The sequence below is a fragment of the Symphalangus syndactylus genome, chromosome 8 (assembly GCF_028878055.3).
Source record: "Symphalangus syndactylus isolate Jambi chromosome 8, NHGRI_mSymSyn1-v2.1_pri, whole genome shotgun sequence".
NCBI classification, from domain to species: domain Eukaryota; kingdom Metazoa; phylum Chordata; class Mammalia; order Primates; family Hylobatidae; genus Symphalangus; species Symphalangus syndactylus.
The window spans coordinates 34,463,720-34,487,075 of NC_072430.2; the positions used below are offsets into that span (position 1 = coordinate 34,463,720).

General features: G+C 35.8%; 1 long non-coding RNA gene and 1 other non-coding gene across 2 annotated transcripts in view; both read right to left on the reverse strand.

Annotated features, from left to right (window-relative positions):
* The window catches only part of LOC134737442 (uncharacterized), a 402,399-nt gene that overhangs the window by 12,463 nt on the left and 366,580 nt on the right, over positions 1 to 23,356 (reverse strand). Inside the window, exons 5-6 of the long non-coding RNA XR_010122342.1 lie at positions 2,657 to 2,719; positions 1,411 to 1,480 (exon numbers count right to left, since the gene is read on the reverse strand). This is a non-coding gene — a long non-coding RNA (uncharacterized lncRNA). The remainder of the gene's footprint in view (positions 1 to 1,410; positions 1,481 to 2,656; positions 2,720 to 23,356) is intronic.
* LOC129489084 (small nucleolar RNA U13) lies at positions 6,945 to 7,045 on the reverse strand. The gene has a single exon (XR_008659897.1). It is a non-coding gene; the product is annotated as a small nucleolar RNA U13 (small nucleolar RNA).

Below are 23,356 nucleotides of genomic sequence, written 5' to 3' on the forward strand. Positions count from 1 at the left end.
TCTCAAAGCTCTTCTGGCTTCTTTACCTGTTAGCCATAGCCTTCTTCCTGGATTTCTCCACCACTTGTGCTTCGTGAATTTGCAATCAGTACGAAGAGAAAGATGGTTCACAGAATGCACAGGTCTTGGCTCTTCAAGTCCTAATTGCCTTGGAAGCTCATTGATATCCCAAAACACATTGTTTTCTCTAATATTACATGATCTATCTAATTTTCTCAGTGGGGTCATTTATCTACCATAAGCCACTCTATTTTGGATAAAATGAAAGTCTTTCTTCATCATTCTTTTACTGTTGTAATTTGTTTTACTAATTTAAGGTAAAACAGATGCAGTAAAATGTGCAAAGTGTAAGTACAGAGGAAAAGGCCTATATAAAAAAGTATTTTTATGCAAGCAATAATCAATATTTTAATATTTTGACCTGGGAGGTACATGTATTTGATGGGAGGGGAGGTACAAATATTTGATCTGGAAGTATTTGTACCTCTCAGATCAAAGTATTAAACTATTGATTATTGCTTACATCACAAAAGGCCCCTAGAGATCATTCACCTTTGTGCAGGGAACTGCTATTCTAACCATAATCTCTAGCCCGTTTGATCAATGTTACCTGTTTCTGAATTTCTTATAAATGGGATCACACAATACGTCTTTTGTGTCAGCTTTTGTCACATGACATTTACCTTGAGATTTGTCAATGTAGTTGCATGTATCAATATTTTGCTGTTATTTTTTCTGATGAGTGGTTTTTTCACTATATGAGCATATTACAGTTTACTTATCCATTCTATCCATGGTAGATACTTTGGTTATTTCTGGTTTGAGACTCATGCATATATCTGCTATTTACAGTCTCACACAAGTCCATTTGTAATTATCAGACATTCATTTTTGAGGAGTATGTGCCTAACAATGAACATTTTTAAATATGAAGCAGAACATTCATTCTCATTGCAATAAGGTAAAGCCAAAAAGCTATTTATAAGCACCACTGTTTTCTATTTTTCTAGAACTGCTGGTCAATGTAACTAGGAAATAAACTAAATTAAATAGAGAAATATTGCAATAGTGAAGACAAAATGATTACCATTAGTAAGAATAAGATTCCCTAACTGAAACCACAACAACAAAAACCAAAAACATCCAAATAATGAATGAACCAAATAAATCAAAGTTTGTTTATTCATGAAATGAATAAACAAAAACCTAAAATAAGCCATCCTGCTTAGAAAACATAAAAACTATCCTAGACACTCAAATTGCATTTGACTATAAAAAAGCAGGAAAAGTCACCAAAGACCAACCAAAATGAGGGAATAAAACAAATAAAATGGTTCAAATATGTGAGTCTTCAAACTTAATCTTTTTACAAGGTCAATAGATTAAAGAGCCACTCACCGTGGCTCATACCTGTAATTCCAGCACTTTGGGAGGCTGAGGAGGCCAAGGCCAGACTGCACAACATGGCAAAATGCTGTTTCTACAAAAAAATAGAAAAATTAGATGTTGTGATGCGCATCTGTAGTTCCAGCTACTCAGGAGGTTGAGTTGGGAGAATTACCAGAACCTGGGGAGGACGAAGCTACTGTGAGCCATGATAGTGCCACTACACTCCAGCCTCCAGCCTGGGCAGCAGAGTGAGACCCTGTCTAAAAATAGCTTAATTTAATTTGTAACATAGAATCTAGACATTCAGATAAATAACTAAGCTATAAGTTGTCATTAAATAATTGGCATAATGTAATTTGAATTCTACCCTTCTTCTTGATGCCTACAGATAACTGTTTTTACAAAAAAACAATTTTTCCAAGGATAGCATATGATATATACCTTATCAACAAGAAGAAAACAATTTAGATATTTTCCTGTTTCTATGGGAGAATTAATGCAACTAATAGGGGGAGTATGGGATTTCTGTTCAATAGAAGTAACATTATTTTAAATCAAATAACCTCTTCCATATAAACAACTAACTAAAGAAAGACAGAAAAGTCAGAATAGATTATTATTTCTATATTTCTCTTTTTTAGCCATAGTATATCCCACCACTAGTAACTATCCAGGGAGACTAGCAACTGCGTTTATTAACACAGTTTAAATTTTAATATTGTCTACCTAGGTATGAGTCATTGTGAAAACATAATAAAGGTTCACAAGAAAAAGAAGAAAAACTGCTAAGATCCTAAAACATACACAAACACATACAGGATATTCAATTAATTTTATTTCAGTATATTTGAAGATAAGGTTAAATTGTGCCTTCATCAACTAAAAAAATCAATCAAATATATATTATGTCCAAAAAAAGCACTCAATACATATTTGTCGATGGAAGCTTGCGGATTTAATTTCTTATTATAATATTCTCATTAAACCTTGATTAAATCAGTAATATAGTGCTAGGTACACAGTACACAATTCATAATCGTTGAACTCGAATTTGAATCAGTATTTAGGTTAATGGTCTGTAACGCTATTTTACTCTCTGGCCTGGCAACAAGCAGGGGTTTTCATTCCATGCCCATGACCCCTAAAGTTTTCTGGATGGTTGGAGATGAGAAGGAGAAAACATAAACATTTTCTTTGGGCAAGGCTTTCTCAATTTTCCTGTTTTGGGATAATAAAGAATGAGTTTTAATTAAGTTTGTAGGCTTACCATCTGTGAGCATCTGGAGTTTCATTCTGTTGCAGTGTTGAAGCAAGTGCGCCAATTCCAATTCTGAAAGTGTAGAATATGTAGAACAAATAGCCATGTAATGGACAACAGTTATTTTATTTTCCTTAAGGTCACTTTTCATTCTGTCTTTGAGTCTACAAAAGAATTTATATAACCCTTCAAAGTCATTTATATCCTATTATCACATGCACAAAAGTTCATAATAAAACTATCCTTTTTCTCTTTTAATGACTTGCTAAATTTGAGATTTTATATTCTTAGCTAACCACTTTTAACCTACAGTTTATTGAGACCACTGTTTTTCTAATGGATAAGACAAAAGCATTCATTTTGTTTACAAAGATAGTAGGCTTTTTTTTTTTTAAGGTATTGCTATAAAAAGTAATTCTGAAGTTAGCTATTTTTTTTCCTAAATGAAAGTTTGGGAAACAGAAAGGTCTGGTTTTAACAACATTTTCAGAATGATAGGATCATTTTTTATCTATAAGGTTAAATAAGATGATGCCTAGACCATTTTAAGGTTATAAAGCAGGAAAACAACATCAACTGACGCTAAATAATCCAGAGTATGGTCTTAAAATTATGACATAAAAATACCATTATTAATACGTAATAGAGTTATCAGTTCTAGATGGCATATGTTCTTGGAAAGGCATTTAATTTAGTCTTTTGTTATAATTATTGTCAAAAGCATTAATCAAATAAGATATATTTCTGCAATTGGAGATGATGTGATATTGTGGAAAAGCATAATCACTAGACCTAAGCCTTAGCTCCAAAGAAATATCAATAATTTACATGTACTTTCAGATAGAAGAATTTTAACAGCCTATAAACTAGCAGCCTTCTGTCAGTTAAATGGAGATTTACATATAAAATATAAATTGGTGTCTTGAGATTTAAAAAAGCATTTTTAATGAAAAGTATAGTATATGTTTTAGTTATCTATTGCTGTGCATAAAACTACCCCAAAACTTCTTAAACCAGCAGCTATATTATAATATACTATAATTTCTGAGAGATAGAATTTTGCAAAGGAGTCAGCTGAATTTGTTTTTTTTTTTTTTTTTTTTTTTTTTTTTTTTTTTTACCTGACCTAACTGAGTCAGTTGGTGATAATCAGCTGACAGATGGCCTGGTCTGAAAAAATCTTAAACTGCTGTATTTAGATGTTTTTTGCCTTACTAGTGATGACTAGAAAATAGTCAACCAAAGTGTCTACCCAGGCTTCTTCTACTGGCTTGGGATTCCTCACAGTGGGGCAGTCTCAAGATAATCAGATGTATGGAGTGGCTCAGAGCTCCAGTGAACTGTTTTTCAACAGATCTGGGCAAAGGCTGCAAAGCTTTTCGTGACTTAGCCTTAAAAGTCTCAGAATGTCGCATGCTCTTAATTTTATTGATTTCCACTAACACTAACCCAAATTCAAGAGGGGTGGAAACAGACATGGCCCCTCCGTGAGAGAAGTAACAAAGCATTTATGTCCACCTTTAATCTAACACAATATACAGACAAAGTAGTATATATTTCATGACTGTACAAATTGACATATTTTCACACATTAGATATGCTGAATAACCAGCACTCAGATTAAAAAAAAACAGAACATTACCAGCACTCTTGAAGCTCTACTTTATTCTCTTCCTTTTCAGTTATTAGCCACTCCCTGAACAATAATCGGTATCCTAATTTCTAAAAGCTTAGATTAGTTATTGTGCTTTATAGTAATGGAGTCAGATATCTATCTTCTTTTGAGTCTAGCTTCTTTTGTCCAACATTATATCTGTGAGAATTCATCTATATCGCTGAGTATAGTTTCAGTGTTTATTTTCATTGCTATAAAGTATTCCACTGTGAGAATTGTAAGGGAGGCAAAACTTTATCTCTACCCTCTTAGGGTTCTAGCTGGTCTTGAGAATTAAATTTTAAAAAGATAGAATAGCAGGAAAAAAAAATTACAACTTAAGTTTTACATTACCCCAGAGCCATCTTAAGGAATTGGAGACCCAAAGAACTGGCAAACCCCTAATGCTTTTATATCAGGTTGACAGAAGAGATTCCATTGTGGAAAAGTAACAAAATCATGTACAAAGCTACAGAAATGTAAGAATTATTTTTAAAAGGTGTCTTCATATAGAATTCTCTTGGCTATGACCGCTCACTGCAGAATGTTTCTTTTCTCCTGTTACAGGGAGTATATCTTTCACATGGGAGATTTATCTCCAATTTTAGGAAGCAAAGGGGAGTTTAAAATGTCTTTCTTGCATCTGTTGTTTCTTGAGTTTGCTTAGATCAAAATAATCCTTATACCAAAGTAGCAAACTTTGGGGAACATATTCTTCCACCCTTCAGAATAGAACAAAATTTGTTTATCCATTCTATTTCAGGGCACATAGCTATGTAAATAGTTTCTAGTTTTGGCTAGGTCTTAAAAGTACAGAAGTCCTCTCATTCGTAGGCTCTTTTTTTTTTCTAGATATAAGGAATGATTTTTCTGCAATATCACATGGAACAATAGAAGGGTTTTTTATATAGAAAAAAGTGGGACAGGGACTATTGATAATTTTCTGATAACATATTCTATACGTATTTGTTGGAGATGATGTTGAGAATTCATAACAGCCCAAATAAATAATTTTTAAGGAGAAAGACACTCTCGTCCCCAGAAAAAGTTACTTTGAGGTATCACTATTTATTTTCCTTAATAAACTTTTTATTGTGAATATTTAAGATACACAATATGATGTTATGGGATACATACAGAGCATAAAAAGATTACTATACTAAAACAAATTAAAATATTCATCATCTCTCATAGTTACCATTGTTTTGTTTCTGTAGCAAGAGCAGCTAAAATCTACTTATTCAGCATAAATCCAAAACGCTGTATAATTTTATTACCTATAGTCTTCATGTTATTATATCTCTAGACTTGTTCATCCTACATATCCTGTATCTTGTTCATCCTATATAGCTGCTACTTTGTATCCTCTGACCCTATTTCCTCCTCACCTTCTCCTCATACCCTTGCTAACTACTGTTTTGTTCTGTGTATTTGTATATTGGGATTTTTTTTAGCTTCCACATATAAGCAAGATCATGCTACCCAATCACTCACCACTTCCTTTAACTGGGAGTGGAGGGTTCTTTGGCTCTGTGCTGCTTCCAGCTGGGCCATTATCCCTTCCTGCTTTTCTTCTTTCTCCGCGGGCTGGGCTGTTTGCCTAGTCAATCCCAATACAAGAACCTGGATATTTCAATTGAAAGTTCTGAATTCACTTGCCCATTTTCATTCCTCTCCAGAAGTGTCGTGAACCAAAGTAGCTTCTAATCAGCCATCTTCTATCTCATTCTTTTTTAGGGATGACTAATATTCCTCTGTGTGTGTGTGTGTGTGTGTGTGTGTGCGTGTGTGTGTGTATCAATGTCTTTGTCTAGTCATCTGTCAGCTGACATTTAAGTGGTTTGCATTTTGGCTATTGTGAATAATGCTGCAATGAGCACAGACATGCAAATATCTTTATTAGGTATTGATTTTATTTTCTTTGGGTATATGCCCAGAAGGGGGATTGCTGGGTCATACTGCAGCTCTGTTTTTAATTTCTTTAGAGATCTCCATACCATTTTTCATAATGGCTGAATCTACTTTTCCTCCAACAGTGTAAAATAGTTCCCTTTTCTCTACATCCTCGTCAATATTTATTATCTTTTAGAGTTCCATTTTCTCCACACATTCACCAACATTGGTTATATTTTGATTTTTTGATAATAGCTATCCTAATGGGTGTGAAATGGTATCTCATAGTGGTTTTAATTTGCAATTTTCTAAAGATTAATGATGTTGAGCACTTTTTCATATGGTGAGCACCAACATATACCTGTTTGTGACATTTATGTCTTCTTTAGAGAAATATCTATGTAGGTCTTTGGCCCATTTTTCAACCGAGTTATTTACTTTTCTACTCTTGGGTTATGTGAGTTCTTTAAGCCCTTGGATATTAACTCCTTATCACATATACAGTTTTCAAATATTTTTTCTCATTTCATGTTGATAATTTTTTCCTTTCTTGTGCAAGAGTTTTTAGTTTAATGTAATTCTACTTATTTATTATTGTTTTTTTGTGGCCTGGGTTTTAGTTGTGATATCCAAAAAATCATTGCCAAAGCCAATGTCCAGGAGCTTTTCTCCTATGTTTTCTTCTAAGAGTTCTAGAGTTTCTGTCTCAACATTTAGGTTTCTTATTCTTTTTTTTGTTTGTTTTTCCCACATCAAATAAGTAATGTGCCAACGTCTTAAGGTTTAAGGGAGGCACATCTCACACATGAGTGTGAAATCCCAACCCCTATTTTTATGAACCATAAAAGGATCTTCTATCTATTTTGAGTTGATTTTTGTGTACGGTGTAAGATAAGCATCTAATTTCATTCTTTTGCTTGTGAAAATCCAGTCTTTCCAGCACCATTTATTGAGAAGACTGTCCTTTCCCTGTTGTGTCCTCTTGATACTTTTCTCAAAAATTATTTGACTGCATATATTTGAATTTATTTCTGGGCAATTGTTTCACTGGTCCATGTGTCTGTTTTTATGCCAGTACCATACTGTTTGATGTGTTACTATACCTTTCAAATATAATTTTAAATCAGGAAGTGTGTGAGGTATCACTATTTCTAATCACTAAAAAAATGCCCTGTATATTTTTCAAAAAGCAGAAAACAAGGATTCCTTTGCATTTATTTTAGGTCATAGTCTGTGAGATTAAGAATTATTTTTGGTAAGGTTATCACTGCTATGTTTTTCCTAATCTTATAAATATTTTTGTTTGTTAAATTTAAATCATGGTCCCTACAGCTAAGATTATAGAATAATGAAATTTTCCCTTGAAGGGTCTTAGAATAATGTATTGCTAGTCCAGTGTATAATATGTAGAACCTTAAAACTTTTGGAAAAAAATATAACCCTTGAGAAATAAATCCAAGAAAAAAATTCTCATCAATTGTAGAGAAAAATCAACTTCCTCATTCACAAAACAGAGCATCCATCATTTTTTTCCAACTGAAATAAATATAACCTGAAAGCAAATGACAGTAGATTCTCTTTGCCTTTCCATGGGATTACTTCCTCATGAATGTGAATGATTTGGAAAACAAATAAATAAGACAAAATATAACCTTGTTTTAAATTTGAAATTTCAGATTGAGCATGAAAGAGAAATGATAGTTTGTTTCACCATTAGCTATCAATCAATAAAGTATGCTAAATGGTAGACCATGTTCTCTAAATATATTTTACAGAAATATATAATGTACACTTTTAATTAATAATTGCTTTGACACTTGGTAGTTGTCTCTTAGGATTCTGCATTTTCACATTTTACTATTTATACACTATCTTTAGAGAAAGTTGAAAATAATTTTGTTCTTTTTCATCAATCATCTTTGTACTTATGATAATTTCTATTATGTCTAAAGTTAGTCTTTTTATTCACATCATATCCTGACTGACATTTTTCTGACCACATGCCAAGAGCAAAAAGAAGAAAGAATTGGCTTTAAGACTCTCACAGGATAAGTTCCTATGACTTTAAAATGCTTAGATGAAAAAAGAAAATCTGCAGAAGAAATAAATTTGTCAAAAGCTTTTATTTAATGACATATTGACAAATATGTGCAAGTTAAATTTTTTAAAGGGGTTCAGATATTGTTTGTTATATATTTGTTTGTTGCTTAATAATATTTTCATTCTTGATTTTTTTTTTTTTTTTTTTTTGAGACAGGGTCTTGCTCTGTCTCCCAAGTTGGAGTGCAGTGGCACAATCCTGGCTCACTGTAGCATTGATCACCCAGGCTCGAACAATCCTCCAGACTCAGCTTCCCAAGTAGATGGAACTACAGGCACACACCACCACACCCAGATAATTTTTGTATGTTTCGCAGAGACAGGATATTGTCATCTTGCCCAGGTTGGTCTCGAACTCCTGAGCTGAAATGATCCTCCCACCTCAGCCTCCCAAATTGCTGGGATTACAGGTGTGAGCCACCATTCCCAGCCCATTCTTGATTTTAAAACCTATAAAAGCTATCTTTATCACAACAACTGTGACTGACTTTATCATTTGAATTCATAGATCGAATATCTGGAATTTGGGGAGTCCCTTGTTCACTATTCTTGACTGGAAATTGAACCAGCAGCCCTTGTGGATGTGACTGCCTATGCAAAGATAAATGTAAGGGCTCGCCATATTTATTCAATTCTCTTCTACAGTCAGGACACCCCTGCACATAGTTTGTTTGACTCCACTTTTTTGGCACATCTATTAGTTGAATCTAAAGGGTATATTACAAGGATCACAAATGATGCAGAAAAAGACAAACTGGGGGAGAGAGGTTTCATTGTGCAAAATGACTGGATTTCAGCCAAGCCAATCCCTCATGGACATCAATGTACATGAGAATGACTGAAGTCAAGTATGAAAATTGCTACCTATGGCTCATTACCCTCATGTGGTCATGTCACCCTTTTAGGTCAAGTTCTGTAGCAAGGCCAGAATTTCCAAAATGTCGAAGGCAAAGTTGTTGCCATAAACCTCATTAAAATACAAAACTTCATTATCAAAGAGATGTTTTATGTAATAAATGCCAACTTATAAACCCTGAAACAATGAGCAATGGCAAATTTTTAGCACAGCTTAGTGATTCTCAGACCGAAGTTTGAACTTTAGTCCTGAGCCCGACTGTTGTTTAATGGATTATGCTACATTTCTGAGAGCAGGACCACAGGGTGGCTAAAAATGTGTGGGGGTGTGTGTGTGTGTGTATGTAAACATATTTTGGGGGTTCAGACAAAGTCAGGTAATTTTGCTAAGTGTTTACCATCTTATGTTTTACCTTTATTAAAAACAATAATTATTGGACAGACCAAGATTTTCTTTCCTTTTAACATAATGATTTGGACCTACTTTCCTATTTTGTCACAGTTTTCTGTTTAGTTTATCAGTCTATTTCTGTGGCTTTACAAAGTTAGATGTTTATTCCTTTAATTGTATTGCCAATATTCACTTTTACTTTTTCGATGAACATAAAAATATCCCCGTTGTTACAGGGTTTCTCCCACAGTACTCAACTTAAATTTCTTAACTAATATTTGATAGAATGGTGAGGGAATGAATGCCTGAGGTTACAGTGCAAGTGGCAAAACAGAAGCAGAGAGACTGTGTAACTACAAAGAAGTACAAGGCAGGGACAGCTTATCCGTTGTTCCCTACGCTACCAGTCAAAGGTGACTGCATTTACATGATTTCAGGGAAAAAAAAAATGGTAATATCTAAAAATGCATTTTCTTTATGTTGTCAAGGTTGAGTGTGTGTGTGTGTGTGTGTGTGTGTACATAAAGTGATACAATAATTCAGTTAGCTTAGTTCAATAACTTACATTCTAAGGAAATAAATAAGAGATAAAACTCATTAACAAGATTTTCCAGTGGGATTATTTTAATGACTTGTTTTTAATAGTTTTACTTTAGTTTGTGGTCAATCAAATGCTGTAGACAACTTAGATTTCTCTAACAGAGTACCACAGAGTCATACAAAAAGATAAGGATTGTGGCAGTGACTGCTAGATGTTAACAGGAGCCTTCTTTCTAAAGGCATGGGGGGTTAACAATATTGAACTTCTGTGCAATTAGATGTAGCCATGTGACTAAATTAGAGCTAATGGAATACAGGTTGAAGTGATAGGCCACACTTCCCAGCTAGGCCCATGGAAAACTTCCTGTGTGATCCTTGCTCTCTTTTGCTTCTGCCACCAGCTGATGGGCAGGGCCCTGTGACATCACTTGCAGATAAGCTGCCCAGGGGACCTTTCAGATAAGAAGGCCTGTTCCATGGAATGTTCCATGGCTGAGATATGAAATTTTATTTTGTTCAGCAATTGGAATGCCAGGGTTTTGAGTTATGGCACTTAGCCTACACTAACTAGTAAAATGATATTCTTGTTAATGAATGCTTTTTAACTGACTTTTATATACTTTACAGAATACATTGTTGTTATGGAATAATTTCTATAATAATAATTCTTGTTTATTAAGAATACTTTAAACATACACTAAAAGATTTGTGCAATGAATCTACATACATCACCTACTTTAAACAATTATTTACTTTCTGTCATATTGACTTTATCATTCTTTCTATATATGTGCATTGCTTTTTAATTTTTTTCTTAATTTGAAAGTAAGGTACAGCTGGGCACGGTGGCTCACACCTGTAATCCCAGCATTTTGGAGGCTCAGGTGGGCGGATCACTTGAGATCAAGAGTTTGAGACCAGCATCACCTACATGGTAAAACCCTACCTCTACTAAAAATACAAAATTAGGTGGGCATGCTGGTGGGCACCTGTATCCCAGCTACTTGGGAGGCTGAGGCAGGAGAATCGCTTGAACCTGGGAGGCAGAGGTTGTAGTGAGCTGAGATGGTGCTGCTGCACGCCAGCCGGGGCAATAAAGTGAGACTCTGTCTCAAAAAAAAAAAAAAAAAAAAAAAGTAAGGTACAGAAATCTAATTCAGAATGCATTTTTTAAGATAGAAAATAATAATAATGGCTTTCTATTGTCATCTAATATCTAGTCCACATTCAAATTCTCAATGATTCAGTAACTGGATTTTATAACTGCTTTTAATAATTTGGATCCCAAGTCAGAATTCAGGCCCCACTTTTAGTTGCTATATCTTTTTAATCTCTGAGACCAGAAGAGTGCTGCTTCTTCCTACTTGTTCATCATTATTATCTTCTCCTTCTCTGTGTGCTTTCATTTCTTATAGCCACTGTAACAAATTACCACAAATGCAGTGGCTTAAAACAATACAAATATATTCTCTTACAGTTCTGAAAATTAGAGGTCCAAAAGTAGTCTCAAGGGGCTAAACTCAAAGTGTCATCAGAGCTGGGTCCTTCCGTGAGTCCATGAGAGTCTGGTCCTTTCCTTTTCCAATTCTAGGTCCTTCCAGCATTCCTTGGCCCCTGGGCACATTCCTCTAAGCTCTGCTTCTGTAGGCACATCATGTTTTTCCCTGCTATAGCCAAGTTTCCCTCTGTATCCCTCTTATAAGGACACTTGGGATTACATCGATGGCTTACTATGTAAACACCAGGATAATCTTTTCTTAAGACCCCTAAGCTGAGCACGGTGGTAATCCCAGCACTTTGGGAGGCCGAAGCGGGCGGATCACCTGAGGTCAGGAGTTCAAGACCAGCCTGGTCAACATGGTGAAACCCCGTCTCTACCTAAAATACAAAAATTAGCCGGGTGTGGTGGCATGCATCTGTAATCCCAGCTACTGGGGAGGATGAGGCAGGAAAATCACTTGAACCTGGGAGGTGGAGGTTGCAGCAAGCCGAGATCGTGCCAATACACTTCAGCCTGTGCGACAAAGTGAGACTCTGTCTCAAAAACAAAACAAAACAAAACAGAAAAACCCTAAACACATATTTAAAGTCTTTTTTGCCACCAAATGTGACATTCACTGGTTCCAAGGATTAGGATATGAACATCTTGGTGGGCCATTCTGCAGCCCATCATAGTATGCATATTATTGTTTATTTGGGAAAACCAGGCCAGTTGCCTTACCGTGTGCCTACATTCTGGATTTGCCTATTACTTACCTGTGTTATTTAACTTGTTTCTCTATGTTTTATATTTCTTAAATGATAGAGATTCAGCCTCAGGCTTGAAGAAATCTGGACTACACATACTTGGCAAAAATAATTTACAGGAGATGCTGTGACCTTCAAGTCACATAATGTTGGAGAATGTGACCTGTCAGGTTGTTTAATTATCAGTGAAACTAATTTTGGTGACATTGCTAAAGTGGTCACTGCCAGGTATTGCATTATAAAAAAGACATTTTTTTTTTTTTTTGCAATTTCAAGTAATCGACCAAGTTACATTTTAACACTATGCGACCATCCTATTCCATAGTATTTTAGCTTTTAGCCACCATTGATGATCGTACTATCTCATGTTATCTATTTTTATTTCTGCCTCTTTTGCAAAATCTCTGAAAACTTTGCTAATCCTTTCTTTCTTCCTTTAGAAATATAGTTCTGTGAAGGTAATTTAATCTTTCTTTGATACTAAAAAATCTTATAAACTCTGGGGTCATCACTTGAACATTAATTTTCTTTGAACAGTTATAGAATAACAAGGAAGAAAATTCTGATGATTTAAGAGCTCCTGTTACAAGGATCTTGTTTTAAAACGTTTTGAAACAAAAACAATTTCCTATAGCTTACAGTAATTAAAAAAAAAATTTATTGGACCAGACCTATGAACAATAATGATATCATAGGCATATCAAAAGAGAAGCTGAAACATTCTGTTCTGTTCTTTGCATTATAGTAAGAGGTTACCACCTTTTGGAAGTTGGAGTTTTTTGACATCATGGTTTATATTGGCTCACATGAAATTTGCCTTGATGTGGAAGGCCCTATCAGCAGGGGTTATCAAACCTGTTTTTCTCAAAGGGAGCTGCTTATGTCCAGATGGAGCTCACTGTGAGAATGTGGTCATGATCACCTTTCCATCTGAATTTCATTCTCAAAAGATTATAATCATCTTGCCAGCAGCAAACTGATCAAAATTCCCCTGGAAATTCTATTTGATTGAAATTTGGTGTCATTTTCTATAGCATCCATTTCTAAAACCTTCTACACAGTTAATAACGAAACAACTCTGTTGCCAAAAGTAAGTCAGAATGCCACAGCCAATGGCATATAAGATGCTGACCAGCTGTTTCCTTTCTCTGGTAAGTACTGACTCTGAGGATAAACAGGAAAACTGTTAGGATCAGGACTTTAGGTTGGATGGGATTAACTTCCTGACTGAGATATGTGAAGACGGCAAGACCTATAATTTTATTTCCTGAATATATTCATGAGGAATGACAGCCAGATCCTCAAATACACCAAAATAAGATAGAGAAAAATATTTTTTTAAGTTCAAACATTTGAATTCTTTTTGTTTTTCCTGCTAGAAAGTTTTCCCACATCACAGAGTAAGTTAATACTTAATTTTGCTTTGGATTTTTTTTTTATTTTTCTATAGGAGGACCAACTAGTTAACAATATAGTATTGACAGAGACAAAATACTATCTTGAAATCCCTAAAAGCTGCTGAACAGGAGCTTTTCAGACAGAAAGTGGTAAATTGCAAGATATTTCAGTTTATGGACTTAAAAAACAGAAGCTGTGCTATGTTAGAAAGGAGAGGATTGGCCAGGCATAGTGACTCACGCCTGTAATCCCAGCACTTTGGGAGGCCAAGGCGGGTGGATCACCTGAGGTCGGGAGTTTGAGACCGGCCTCATCAATATGGTGAAACCCCATATGTCTCTATTAAAAATACAAAAATTGGCTGGGGGTGGTGGCAGCCACCTGTAATCCCAGCTACTCAGGAGGCTGAGACAGGACAGTTGCTTGAACTCAGGAGACAGAGGTGAGTGAGATGGTGCCACTGCACTGCAGCCTGTGTGACAGAGCAAGATTCCGTCTCAAAAAAAATAAAAAAAGGAAAAGAAAAAAGAAGAAAGGAGAGGATCATTGTGGAGTCAGGGTAGGTGGTGCTTCTCAATTCTCAATGTGTCTGATGGTGGAATAAATCCTGATCCAAGGTTCCTGGCACCAGCTGGAGCCCTGGCAAGGTTGTGCCTCAGTACCAGAAAATCCCATCATCTGAAGTTCTTCCTCTCTGAGATCAGTCTTAGAAGGCCTTGGGTAGCTGATGATGCTAAATGTAATGCTAGGAAATGGTTTCTATTCAAGGATATACTTAAAAATGATCCTCTTATTGCATGGCAGAAGCAGGAGCAGGACACAGCCTCCATTACTGGGCTCTGATTCCAAGATCCAGTGAAGGCAGGGATACGACATCACTTCCCTTTCCTCTAGTCCAGTGATCCTCAAACTTTAGCGCCCCTCAGGATCCCATGGCTGACTTGCTCAAACACACATTTCTGGACTCCACCCCCAGGGTCATGAGAATTTGCATTTGTAACAAATTCTCAGGTGATGCTTCTGCTGCCCACCTTGGGGACCACACTTTCCCATTTTTTGTTGGGAATAATGTCAGAGACTCAAACCTAGCTCTTTCACTTAATCTGCTCCTTCTCTCCAACCCAGACTGATGAGAACATTGCCTCCTTGTTCAAAGCAGTGCTTGACAACCCAACTATGCTGACTTTCTCCAGCCAGGGCCTTCGTACCTCCCTCCCTGTGGCCAGACAAAAGGGAGTATCTCATAACCCAAAGAACACTGGCAGGTGTGGCTGAGAACATTTCTGTTTGGCATAATACTGGGTTGGAGCACAATATATTCCTGAATAACTAGTCATTTTGCAAAACTGCATGCCCCTAGCACCACAGAAACTCCATGGGTCAGGGAACATGCTGTCTTGCCTCAGACTTGACTCCCCAAAACTAACATTTATAAAGCAGGTATTCTGCTTCTCCTCAGTGGCTAGCTGGACTTCATTGTAGTTAAGCCCACTAGAATATGTTAAGCCAGACTTATTTCTCCCATTGAGGCGCTCCACACATCAGTGAGGCCTTAGAGTGGCTAACACAGATGGGGTTAGAGCCACAGGAGAGGGGTAACCTACCCACTTGTGTGTCCTGCTAGTTCCTTGATCGGCTTAAGTATTTCTATGGTACAGAATTGTGTGTGGTCAAAATTGTGTGGAGTGATATCCAACTTCATAAGAATATGCCATTCCTTCCTATAGCATTTTTTAATTCTTTCATTAAAACAACATGCTCTTGCAGTATTCTGAACTGCAGTATTAAGAGATAGGAAATGGTACCAAGAAGAAAGAAATGGTCTCTTGCTGTCACAGTCTATGCAATTACTTGTGGGAGGCAAATATTAAATAATAACAACAGAAATAATGACTAATCACACTGTTATGAATGATCTGAAGGAGAAACATAGCAGGCAATAAAAGCTTGTTACATAGGACCTACTCCAGTCTGATCTCTAAGGAGATGTCATTTGAGCAGTATTCATTACATTTGCTCAACACTCATTCCACAGACCTACTAAACCTCCACTCTGTGAAAAGCACAATTAAACCAGCTCGCAGTCTTTCTAGAGCAGAATTGTCCAAAAAAAAAAAAAAACAACTTTCTGCAGTGATAGACATTGTCTATAATTTCTGCACTGTCCACTAAGCAGCTTCTAGTCTTGTGAGCCCATTGAGCACTTGAAATACTATTAGTGTGACTAAGAAATTCTTTGCATTTGCATATAAAAGTTTTTACAAGTCACATGTGGCTAATAACTACCAAACTAGACAGTCCCTGCAAACTCTATGGTAACTAAAAAAATATACATATTTTTGTAAGAAAAAGATGTCAAGGTGTAAAGATTATTAGAATGTGCAAAGTTTGAGCAATAGATGAAGACCTGATATGGCAGAAAGCCAAATATTTAGTTCATATCCAACACATTTCCAGCCTTGGTTATTGTAACCTTCTGTTTCCTAGCTACTTACACACATTTGTTTGAATCAACCCAACATATTTCTGCCAAGATCACTGCTCTCCCTTGCCATTTTGTCTGCCTCTTCAATTTCTTGCCCCAGAATCTTATTTATCTATTTTCCCCTCAATTGTAAATCTCTTTCTCTCTCTCTCTCCGTGTCTCTCTCTGTCTCTGTCTGTCTTTCTTTGCCATTGAAAATATTCACAGTCCTATGTTGACCTCCTTTGGGCTTTGATACAGCCACAGAATTTTATTTACTTCCTATGTTTTCTTCTCAAGTTCCTGTACAAAAAAATTTCCTCATGCCAACAACTTTGATTCAATATTGACCATACTAACAATATTTTGTACAAGTATAAATGTTTAATCTTTATCTGTTAAATAACCCAGTGAAGTTCAGAGTTCATTAGCCAACATTACACAGTCTGTATTTATTTATTTGTTCAAGTATTTGTTGTGTGTAAACTTCACGAAAGCGTAAGTTCATTTAGGAAAAAAAGTCTGTGTTTATTCACTAATATCTTTTCATTGCCTAGCACAATGTCTGGCTTAGACTAAATGATCAATAAATAAATATTTATTGTGTAAATAAATCACAAAATATATGTCCTGTTGCTTTTTAGCAAAGAGCACAATCAATTGTACTTTCTAAGTCTCTGTGAAAATAATGCACATGCTTAACTTTTTGCTCCTTATCACCAATTTTATGTAAATAATTTACTAAGAATCCCAATGTTAAATTTAATAAGCAGGAAGTCATTGGCCTGAGGCTGTCTCCTTACTTTGTGTTCCTACCTAAGAAATTGCAATGTTAATTAATATGTAAACAAATTGAAAACCTAACCTAGAAGTATAACAGTGTAGCAGACAGCTCAGCCAATCACAAGTAGCCAAGTTTCAGCCAATCACTTGCTGCCAACTGATCAGACCATGTTTAAAGAAAGGAAATGCTGAGCTGTAACCAATCAAGCTACAGTGGCCACCCCCATTAGCCTCAAAGGATACAATCTAAGATTCCCAGTAGATGCCTGAAACTTTGCATACTACTGAACCCTCATTTGGAAGATGTTTCTGTTCATGTCTTCTGCTCAAAAATTTAATGCCTTTTCCATCTCACCTAAGCACTTTTCACATACCGTGGTTGTAACTTTTACACTTTGAGGTGTGACAGCAAAACTAACACAGATTTCTTTTTCCTTCTTCACAATTTCATGGATGGAAAATCCATTCTTATCATCAATCTTCGTAACCTCAGCATATAATTTTTTTCCTTCCTTATTAAGTCAAGAACTTTCATCTTTTCATTTAAAGTAGGCACTTCACCACTTCTTTGGCATATCTGAATTGCCCCACTATTGCGCTTTGGGCCAATATAAAGTAAAATAAGGATGACTTGAACCCAAGCATCGCAATATCGCAACAGTAGATCTGACACCAAAAAGGCTAATAGTGACTAACGGGCAAGTAGTGTAGACAGCGTGGATATACTGGGCAGAAGGATGATTCACATTCAGATGAGATGGAGCAGTATAGCACAGGAGTTTGTCACACTACTCAGAACAATGGGCAATTTAAAAATTATGAGTTATTTTTTGTAGTAGTCCATTTAATATTTTCAAAAGTTGATTGACTGTGGATACCTGAAACGCTGGAAAGCAAAACTGCAGACAAGGAGACACTACTGTATTTTTGCAGTTGACTTCTGTTTTCTGTCTATAAATACTTCCTGCCTGCATTGTGGCAGGGAGCTCACTGATACTCTCCTGTTTCCGAGTGCTGCCTAATTTGTGAATCATTCTTTGCTCAAATAAACTCTGCTAAATTTAAATAGTCAGATTTTTTTCTTTCAACACCAGCATAAATCTCCTTTTCCAATAGGAGAACAATAGTGATTTTTTAGCCACATAATGAATTATTTATTTACATTTATGTGATGTATTTCAGAACTTTTTATTGCTGGTCACATTGAAGCAATAATGCGGTGGGAGGGAATGGAATATAGAATGAAAGATTATGAAGATGATACCAGCTGATATGAATGCTACACACATTATGTCTTGATAAATTGAGTTTGAATCAAAAGGCAATTAACTATTTTTGGCACCTTTAGAAATTTTTGAAAGGGGGATTCTGCAATAAATTGGCTGCATTTACTCCAAACAAAAAGTATGATTACAACAACAAGAAAAATAGCAAAAATGAGAGATAACTTCCTCTTTAGCTTGCAGAACTGGAGCATGAGCAGTTTTAGTGATATTAGTGTTAGGCAAGCCTAGGTACTCTGGTATGTCTCTCTCCATGAATTAAATCCAGAAAATAAAATCAGTCCCTTTCCTCTACGTTAAAATTTGGTTTTACTTTACAATAGTGATTCATTCAAGCATTTGTGAGATGGATCATCCAAAAATGATCACGCATCTCAGAAAAGTAAAGCAAAGGGGAGGGTGGGAAGTTTCCCTGTGCCAGAGCCCCTGCTATCCATCACTACCAGGGACAGAGAGGAGATGGCCCTTTAACAGAAACTGGCTAATTTCTTCAGAAATATCTCATTAAGCCCGCCCTTCCTGAGTGGCTTCTCCATTAAAATTTGATTAATGAATTCTGCCATTGCCAATTCCAGCCTGTCCTTCTTTCCCTTAATGAAATGAAGATGTGTCATGCTGGCAAGCACTCCAGACACAGATAATTATTCATGGGATGCTAGAAGTGCTGTAGTCACCCAGGCCATCACTGCTCCACAGACACTGGAGATGGGACCTTCAGAAGCCTGAATGATTTTTGAATAGAGATTTATTTATATTTTACTCAGGGGGAAACAAATCACATGGGTTTATATACTCCTTCTTTTAGCTTTTCCCCCATATTGTTTTTCCACCTCAGATCACAGTGTATGTGTGGGAGTATGCATATAATATATGTTTGGCACTTTTACTTACTGATTTAAAATATAACTCAGTTTGATTAAAATTAACATTATTTTCAAGTTGAAATTGTTTTTAATAATATGCCTTTAGGAGAGGCTATATTTCATGATGCTATTTTCTTTTCAAACATTAGTTTTAAGACCTACGTAGGCAAAGTATGTAGTACCAAACTATATAATTTATCTCTTCAAAGCCTCTGTTACTGCTGACTAGCCTTAACTATCTTTTAACTAGTGTTTTTCCATTGATTTGAACTTATGTTTTCTGTTACTGGGCATATCCCCGCTATTAGCCAGAGTTAAAAGGTTTGCTCTCATGTTTTAAAGTCTGTAGTCTTTTATGTCTTCTCTTTTCTCAAATTATGCATAACTGAACCTGCTATCGTAAAAGGATCTGAAATTCACTCATACTAATACACAAATGGATATCATCTCAAAATACTACCTCTATAAAAGGTATTTGCTACTTGCCAAAAAGCCAGCCTTTATTTTAATTTCTTAGGGTAAAATTATACACACACACACACACACACACACACATAAACACACACATACTTAAAGTAGGAATACCTATTTTGTTTGTTTATTTTAGTCTCTTTGCAGGGCTGCAGGCAGCCATCTTCTCTTTTTAAAACATACCTCTCACGAGTCTCACATGGTGCTTTTAGCCCATGTAACAGCATTAAAATTTAGATTCCAGAATAGCACTGGGAGAAATCAAACCTCCAATTTTTAAAAAAACTTATCACCAAGCAAAAGAAAACATTCACAAAACAATATTTTGATTGCCTGTTATATGCAGTTATTCGCTAATGGGATTACCATATTTGTAGATATTTTATGTGTTTTTATTCCTGAGAGTAAGGTAAATCATTATTTATTTTTGATAAGAGAACTAACTAATTTTGAACTATGAAAATTTCAGATCCATTGTCATTTTGCATCTTTATACCAAATCTCAGGGGTACACAGGGATTGTTATTTGTAAAATAAATATTCAGAAACTGAAGAACTGAGTGGCCAATTTCTCATACTGCTGAAAGGTGGCAGAGTGAGATGAGACTCCAAACCACGCTCTCAGCTTCTTCAGAATTAGCAAGAAGCATATTGCCAGAATGCAGGGCTTAATATCTCTGTACTTTATTTAAAAATCTAAAATAACTTAATAGTGCTGAAGACAAACCAAGCTTGGATGGGAGATTAAGAGGTCAGATGAGGGTTGATAGCATTACTAAGTAAACAAATCTTTTTACGAATGATATCTGGTACTTTATTTACAAAATTAAATGCATACTCAAAAATTTTTCCATATCGATTATTCACAGACTGCGTGATGATCTCAAGTCAGCATTTTTCTTGTCACTTGGTACTTTAATAGCAGTAGTCATAAATAATATTTAGGACAATGTCAGAAAACTAAAATTTTTGAGCAATTATTATTGATCTGTCACTGTGCTAACAATTTTATGTGATACATTTCAGAACTCTTATTGCTGGTCACATTGGAGCAATAATGCAGTGGGAGGGAATGGAAGATAGAATGAAAGATTATGTTACCAGCTGATACAAATGCTATACACATTATGTCTTGATAAATTGAGTTTGACTCAAAAGGCAATTAAATATTTTTGGCATTATTGGCTTTCATTCTTGTAACACTATGAAGTAACTTGCCCAAATTTACACACAGCTCAACTCTGGAAGAGCCAGGTTCCTGGATCAGATCTCTCTGCCTTCTGCAACTGAGCTCTGAACCAGCTGACTGTATGTGCACCTGGAGTTTTTCTTCTGACCAGTCGTGCAGTGTTTCATTTATATTTCATCTGTTAACCTCCTGCCTGAGGATCCTGTGTTTCTCCAGCGACCCTCTAATAAACTAAGAAGATTCACTCTAAATATTTCTCACCAATACAGTGCCATATGAGTCAAAATATATCTGAGAATTTGAAAGACTCTTCTGGTCTCACTTTGCTCTTTAAAACCTCGAGTGTCAATGAGTGCATTTGCCATCCTCCCCAGCTGGCTTAGCTGGGAACTCATGATAACTCAAGCTACAGGACACCTCTGCTCAGTTTTGTGCAAGAGGGGAGCATCTGCTGGCTGATGAGCATGTCTGCACAAAAGGAAAAAAAAAAAGAAAAAGAAAAATGCCTTTTAAAAAAAGATCAGTAACCTAGACAAAAGACAAATGAAAAGGCCCAAGAACAGAGGGCAGCTACCAAGATTAGACTGTGTACAGCCGACTGAAAAATTCCCATATATTGTGTGAAAAGTGCTTTGCATGGAAATAGTTATAATCCATGCTCTTTGGAAAATGAGCACCATTGATTGCAGGCTAAGTGTTTGAGATTTAGTAGCAGCAAAGGAGCAGTGAATCAGGTCCGCATGACTGTTTGTCCCTGTGATGCCCATATCTTTCGCATAATATAGAAAAGACATTTTTGTCTATGCCTAAAATGTTGGGGCCTAGAGATTTCTGGCATTCTCCAATGAATCTGGTCCAATTAAAGGCAAAAGGGAACCTTCCGATCTGAAATCTTTTCTCTTTCCCTCTTGCCTCAGGTATCTTTGTGACAGGCCTGGGCCTTTCTGACCTTAACCTAGCAAAGGTTTTTATTCTATTATTATTATTATTATTTTTATCCCTGGCTAACTCTTTCTTTCAGTTGCTGTGTGTATGTTGACTTGTTTGAGATCTGTCTTCCCCACAAGAACGTACAGCTCTGACATTTTCAGTATTTTATTTTCCCGAGTGTATCCCAGCCCTGAGCATACTGCCTGGCACATGGGAAGCTCACTAAATACCTGTAGAATCAGGCTTTAAATTATGTCTTCATTGACAATAAGTCAAAGACTCTATCCTTTCTGACCTGCACCTTCTTTATTGTAAAATGAGAATATTAGATCATAGGTTTTTGTGAGGAATAAGTATATGTTAGAAATTTTGCTTATCCCACAGCATAAAATAAACACTTGGTAAACAGTAGTTGCAAGAGTATGATTTTGGAAATAATTCTTAAACTTCCCTATACTGATCCTTGCCATTCTAGACTCTGTCTGCTTCAAGGAACATTCTCAATATGGCACACAAAAGGAGGAAAAACTAGTATTAGATAACAATCAACATTTACAAACATTATATTATTTATTCTTTACAACTACACTGTAAGGTAAATAACTTCATATATGTTTAAAGACTTGTGATGAGGAAAACAGAAGTTCAGGGAAGTTAATTGACATGTGGTAGATCACACAAATAAAAAACAGCAGATCTGGGTCTTAACTCGAGTTTAGACTCTGAGCCTCTGAAGTAGCCATCCTTTCTGCTGCACTTTATTGCCTGTACTGGATCAGAGAAACAGACTTCTTTATTTATAAGCTATCAGAGGTATTTTGGGGTGATACTCTGTCAGCTTGCAGGGGAGTGTTTCCTCCTACACTCGGGGCTAATTTATGTGCTGGCATTTGTGACCATATCGTTCTTGAGTAGGAATGGAAATTGGCTCAATCCATCAGCCAGAAGCAGGTCTTCCTTTAACAGCTGATTCCATGACTTGTCACATTTTCAAACTCCTCTGGGTGTCATGAAGGGGGTGGATGAGCATTTTATTTAAAAATATGAAGAAGAGGGCTGTTATTCCTGCAGCCTTACAAGATTATAGTTTACTGGAGGGTAATATTTACTTCCCCTAATTTTGTACCAAACAGAATTGACTAAATTTATACATTTAGAGGAATGAAATATCTAAGACTGACACTTAAAAGGAATAATTTGGCACATGAGTAGGAATGGCAGTGAATCATTTTGGACACACATTGCAGCTATTAGCCTCATGAGAAATGACTGTCACCACAATCACAAACACATTTATGCCATTAGTATGAGGGGGGAAATGGGACATCTTTCTTCACTAATGCTTTTAACTCTGATTCATAATGCCCATCCTTTTTCTTCTTCCAGATCACTCTCCAAAGAACGGCTGACTACACTGAATTTCCACTTCTAGCAAGTAACTTCGTTGTTGAAATTTATTTTTTTAGGGTTTGGATTTATTTAAGAAAGTAAAATAAATGACACTGAATTTTGTTAATATTTATTATCAGTGAAAAATAATATTGAACTTATCCAAAGAAAAAATAAAATTAAATAATAAAACAAAACTTAGTTTCAGGTATTGAGTGGAAAGATAAAAATGGGAACCATGAAATAAACTCTTTGTTCT